This window comes from Pipistrellus hanaki, assembly GCF_964339955.1.
Source record: "Pipistrellus hanaki genome assembly, chromosome: 9".
Classification (NCBI taxonomy): Eukaryota; Metazoa; Chordata; class Mammalia; order Chiroptera; family Vespertilionidae; genus Pipistrellus; species Pipistrellus hanaki.
This window is the reverse complement of record NC_140511.1, coordinates 76,896,907-76,903,173: the sequence shown is the minus strand read 5'-3', so window position 1 is coordinate 76,903,173 and position 6,267 is coordinate 76,896,907.

Sequence of the window (6,267 nt, the reverse complement as noted above, 5' to 3'; positions counted from 1 at the left end):
GAACGGAGGGAGGGGGGTGAGTGTGTGTGTAAGGCCTTGGGAATCCGGCGTTAATGAGGAGCCCTCAGATTTCAATGGGATGGTTTCCAGGACCCTGGGGGCGGGGGGGGGGGGAGGGGGACACTCTCCTGGGGAGGGTCTCACTCCAGCCCTCAGAGGGGACCAGGCCCCTCTTGTTCTGAGGAAAGATGACTTGACCAGATACCGGAGGGCCAGCTGGGCGGGGTCCAGACATCACTCACACTGCCCCCCCCCCCCCCAACAGGCTCAGGGGAAAGGAACCATTGCACAAACTTGGCTGAAGTGCGACCTGATGCAGGGTGATGCAGGGAAACTCCCGCTGGCCCCTGGTGGGGGACAGGGCAGTGGGGGGGGGGTCACTCGGACCCTGCTGTTCCAGCAGGGGCTGGCTCCTCTGTAGCCCTGTCACACCATGCTGGTATCCGCCCCCAGAGTCCTCCCTTCAGCGCCAAACTCCAGGCGGGAGGAGGACCTGAGAAGATGAAGCCAGTGCGAGGGAACTGACTTCTACGCCTCTTTGCTGAAACAGTAACCAGGATTTTGATTTTTTTCGGGAGGAGGATGAGCACAAAACATAGATAACTTGAACGAAGAAAAAAAGTCGAAGGCCATGGAGCTCAGAGGAAAACATTTGATCTGGAAGGGAGGCACGGGACCCAGCCTGCGTGGCTCAGGGGTGAGCATCGACCTGTGAACCAGGAGGTCACAGTTCGATTCCCTGTCAGGCCACAGGCCCGGATTGCCGGTTGGATCCCCAGCGTGGGGTGTGCAGGAGGCAGCCAATCCATGATTCTCTCTCATCGTTGATGTTTCTATCTCTCCCTCTTCCTCTCTGAAATCAATAAAAAAAAAATAAATAAATAAATTTTTTTTTAAATGAAAGGGAGGCCGGGACCGGACCGGTTTGGCTCAATTGATAGAGCATCGGCTTGGGGACTGAAGGGTCCCGGGTTCGATTCCGGTCAAGGGCATGTACCTTGGTTGCGGGCATATCCCCAGTAGGGGGGTGTGCAAGAGGCAGCTGATCGATGACTCTCTCTCATCGATGTTTCTAACTCTATCTCTCTCCCTTCCTCTCTGTATAAAATCAATAAAAAATATATTAAATAAATAAATAAAATAAATGAAAGGGAGATTCTAGGGGAGAGGACCCATGTGACAGATCACCTTACTGGTGCTTGACCAGAAAATTCCAGACAGGTTGTTTAAGATGTTTTTGGGAGAGGTTGGAAGTGCAATCAGTTCAGGTTAGTAAATCTAGGTTTGTTGTCATGGCCTTTTGGTTTGTGAAGATGGCCTTTTAGAACCATCTTGGTGTTATTTTATATATATATATATATATATATATATATATATACACACACACACACACACACACACTTCATTGATTTTTTTACAGAGAGGAAGGGAGAGGGATAGAGGGTCAGAAACATTGATGAGAGAGAAACATCAATCAGCTGCCTCTTGCACACCCCCTACTGGGGATGTGCCTGCAACATGCCCTTGACCGGAATCGGACCTGGGACCCTTCAGTCTGAAGGCTGACGCTCTATCCACTGAGCCAAACTGGCCAGGGCCATCTTGGTGTTATTGGTGGGGTCCCAGTAGTACCCCCACCAGATACTGGTGGGAGTGTGCTCTGGAGAGGTGCCACAGGAATAAGGATTTTCTGAGGCCCCCACAGAGGGAGGAGGCATTCTGGGAAGCTTTGTCGGTGATGTCTCTTTTCGAGGTCTCCTCGTGCTCCGCCGGCCACGGGAAAAGGCCCGTTTTGTCTTCAGCGGAGTCAGAATTAAAGCTACTGCCCAGGGTTTCTGCTCCAGGTTGAAACGCAGTCCAGTCCAGCGCCTGGCTAGCTTGTTTGTGCTCCCAGCTGCGGTCCATTGTGAAATAGGAATTTTTAGGGGGAAATAGGCATGTGTAGAAAACACACAGGGCTACAGAGATGAGAGAAGTTACATTTCCGGTAAGATAAGGGAACTGGGAGTGGCAATATATTTACAAAATAAAGCAGGAGGAGGAGGAAGAAAGCCCAGAGGGAATAGGGAAAATTAAATAAAATTTTAAAAAAATGAAAGGGAGACCCAGGGACTGGCTCGTGGAGGGGGCTCACGGCTGAGGAGAGGGTGCGGGAGAAGGCACCAGGCCCTAGAAGGCAGCCAGGTGTTTGGGATGGACAAGAAGTATGAACGGGCCAGGGTGAGGGGTTCCCAGCAGGTCCTAGCACAGTACTACCCAGAGAAGGCCCTGAAAAACAATGGCTGAAGACATGAATGAATGAATGAGTGAATGAATGAAAAGACAGGGAGGAATGGCTCGGATGGGGGTTCTGAGAGAGCTGGAGCGGGGTACAGATTGGGAAAAGCCTTGCGTACTTTGGTAGGGATGAGGACTGGAGCCTGGAGGAGGAGGAATGCATGAAGCAGGAATGTGCTATGACGAGGTCCGAGGCGTGGGCAGATCTCGGGAGGCAGGCAGGGGGAGGGGGAGGGGACGTAGGGCAGAGACCGTGGAGACACCAGGATCAGTTCAGGGGCCTCTGCAGCACTCCTGTGGGCGAGAGAGGAAGAGGGGCCTGGACTACGAGAGAACTGCAGGCTGGAGCCCACAGCAGACCCTGCGGCCTCACCCGGGCTGCTCTCTTCCTGCTCTATTATTTATCGCTCTCTCTGCTTAGATGGACCGATAGCACTGTTCCCAGAGAGGAAAGCCCAGTCTCCAGCTGGCCCCAGTCACTTAGGAAAAGGGGTGATCTCAGAGAGGGGTGAGGTTCGCCTGGCTTCCTCCTGCCCCACAGAATCCCTCCCGGGTCCTCCAGCGGGACCAAGGACCGCAGCCTCCCGGGGACCTGGCCAGGAATTCATTGACATCGTTGCACTTTATCAGAATCCAGAAAGGCCAGCCCGCGTGGCTCGGAGCCCAGGCCCTCAGCCAGCGGGGAAAGGCTGGGCAGACGGACGGGAGTGGCAAGAAATATTCAAAGTGATGAATAGCCACCTGCAACCTACAACCAAGATTACTGTACACAGCAAAGTTATCATTCAGAATTGAAGGTCAGATAAAGAGCTTCACAGATAAGAAAAAGCTAAAGGAGTTCATCACCACCAAATCAGTATTACATGAAATGCTGAAAGGTATTCTTGAGGAAGAAGAAGAAGAAGCAGCAGAAAAAGGTCAAGATAAAAATGATGATCAACAAATACGTATATATCAACAAGTGAATCTAAAAATCAAGTGAATTAAAAATCTGAGGAACAGAATAAACTGGTGAATACAATAGAATCGGGGGCATAGAAAGGGAGTGGATTGATAATTATTAGGAAAGGGGTGTGGGGGTGCAGGAAGAGACTGGACTAAAATCCTACACCTATGGATGAGGACAAGGTGGGGGGGGGGGTAAGGGCAGGGGTGGGTGGGAACCGGGTGGAAGGGAGCTATGGGGGGAAAAAGGAGAAACAATTGTAATAATCTTAGCAATAAAGATTTATTTAATTTAAAAAAAAAAAAAAAAAGAAAGAAAGAAAGGCTGGTTGTCTGACTTATAAAAGGTCAGTGCTCCTTCATCCATGACCCGCTCATTGGCAACGAACAAGACAAACACAGAGGCGGGACCTGGTCCAGCACAGGACATGCACACGTGTGGGAGCCTGATGCTCATGGTGTGTAAGAGCTCTGAAGAGTGCCGAAACCGGTTTGGCTCTGTGGATGGAGTATCGGCCTGCGGACTGAAGGGTCCCAGGTTCGATTCCGGTCAAGGGCATGTACCTTGGTTGCAGGCACATCCCCAGTGGGGGCATGCAGGAGGCAGCTGGTCAATGTTTCTCTCTCATCGATGTTTCGAACTGTCTATCCCTCTCCCTTCCTCTCTGTAAAAAATCAATAAAAAATATTTTTTTAAAAGGAGCTCCGAAGAGTGTCCGAGCCCGGACCGAAGGCTCCTCCTGCCCTCGCCCTTGGCCGGGCCTGGGCCCTCTCCCCTCACCTTAGGGACCCCGGGGTTAGGAGGCTGCCGCGCACCTGGGCAGGGACTTGGGGGCCCGGCCAGGCTAGCCTGCGGCCCCCCGGCCTTTGGCTCCCCACGCGGCTGGCGCTCAGCGCGAGGGCGCAAACCCGGGGTGACAGAGGCGGGACCTCGCTGAGCAGGGACGTGGGCTTGCTGTGCTGGTGTACAGTTGGAAATCAAACTCAGCCAAGTTATGTAACCGGCACAGGCGGACTTTGGCTTTCGGTTCCAACGCGGACGGAGAAACTCTTTCCAAACTGGCATCCCTCAGGTGACCCTGCTGATGCTCGGCGTTCCCGTGGGCAAAGGGGGGACCCCCCCCCCCGTCCGGCTCACCTCCAGGGCTGTCAGCTCTGACATCCTGGGGAGGAGAGCGCTTTGGTAGACATGCAGCCTCGGCCGCTCACACGCAGCTGTGAGGCCGGAGGCAGCATGGCATCGAAGCCCGGCCTTCGGGAGGCGGCAGAGCCCAGCAGGAAGCGGCCGCCTTGCTCCAGCGGCTGCCTCCCCCGCACAGGGGCAGGTCCTCGGAGTCCGGTCTGTGCATGGCCGGCTCGGAGAGGCTGCCGGGAAAGGAGCTGAGGTGGCCACGGGGAGCTGACCACGCAGGAGTGCGGCCCTGGGCCCCGGGCAGGAGCCCGGCCGGCACGCACAGCCCCAGGCGTCGCCTCGATGGCAGGGGACAGGCAGGTGGGGACCAGGAGCACAGGAGAGCCAGCTGGTGCTCTGTCTCCCCTTTAACCCGGGGACACTGAGGCCCAGAGGCTGGCTTGTCTGAAGAGCGCCCAGCATTCAGGGACCTGAGAGACCCTGGTTCTGAGCGGGTGGTCTGGGCACCTGGTCCTGTCCTGTCGTGGACGTGAACGAGAAGCATCGCCAGCATGCGGCTGCCACCACCCCCCTCCATGTGCCAAGGCTGCTCAGACCAAGGCCCTGTTCCTGCTCCAATGACCCTGTTCTCTGGGTCCCGCCCCGGGGGAGGCCACCTGCCCTGGCACTGCCACGCGGTGACCTCAGCCATCTCCGGCTGCAGGCCAAGCGGGGCAGGGGGCAACCAGAGGACTGGGTGCACCGAGCACCAAACACGGCGGCGAGGCCAAGGTCATTGTCCTCGCTTTGCACCCCTGGGCTCGGCCCTGCCTTATAAAGAGAGGCTTTTGAGCAGACAATCTGATTCCCTCCTAACCTGAGAGTCTCCTTGCCCGGGAGCAACAGGTTGCTTTCTGTTAATTCGCCGCCTCCCCTGCTTCCAGGTGGCAGGCCGGCCGGTGCCAGCTATGGGAGGGATCGCCTGGCTTCAGAGGCCTCGGGGAGCCGTGTCTGGACTGGCATCAGCAGTTTGGCAACCGTTAAGGGCCTCATGCCCACAGGAGCCTGCCACCCTGGCCTCGCCTCTCCTCACCTCCTGCCCTCGGCCCTGACACGGGGCGTGACTCAGGCAGAGGCTGTGGTGAGCCCCCAGCTCAGTCCCACACCTCTCCCGCCCTCAGAGAGCGCCACGGGTGCTCCAGCGGAGCTCTGCCTCTGATCACCTCTGAAGTGCAGTTCCTGCCCCTCCACCCCCAGGCGCTCAAGGGGTCCTTCATCTCCCCACTCCTGCCAGGTCCTGGCTGGGAGATCCTGCGCGATGCATCCCCCCCCCCCCCCCCCCGGCCCCCCGACTCTCCTGCTCAGCCGCCCTCCCCTCGGCCGTTCCATAGCAGCCATGCCGAAGTGCTCCGTGTCCCCAGCATGGCCCTGACGCCGCGGTCCCCTGGCTTGTGGTTAGTTTGAGAATATGTTCATTAGAGCTGGGGCAGCCGAAACTGGTTTGGCTCAGTGGATAAGAGTGTCGGCCTGCGGACTGAAGGGCCCCAGGTTCGATTCCGGTCAAGGGCATGTTCCTTGGTTGCAGGCAATCAATGTTTCTAACCCTCTATCCCTCTCCCTTCCTCTCTGTAAAAAATAAAAAAATAAAAAAAATATATATATATATCTTTTTTAAAAGCTGGGGCAGGGACACAAAGACGGGCTTAGCACAGGAGAAGCAACAGGAGAGCCCGGGCGAGGCCGCATCAGCTCCCGGAGAGAGAAGTCACGGTGACAGAGTAAGCCCAGCGCGGCTGCTGTCAGCTCACTTGGTGACAGGAGTGAGCCAGGGAGGATCTGCTATCAGCTCACTGGGACACAGGAGCAGGGGTGAATGGGGAAGGGCTGCTGTCAGCTCACTGGGACACAGGGGCAGGGGAGAGGTGGAGAGGGGC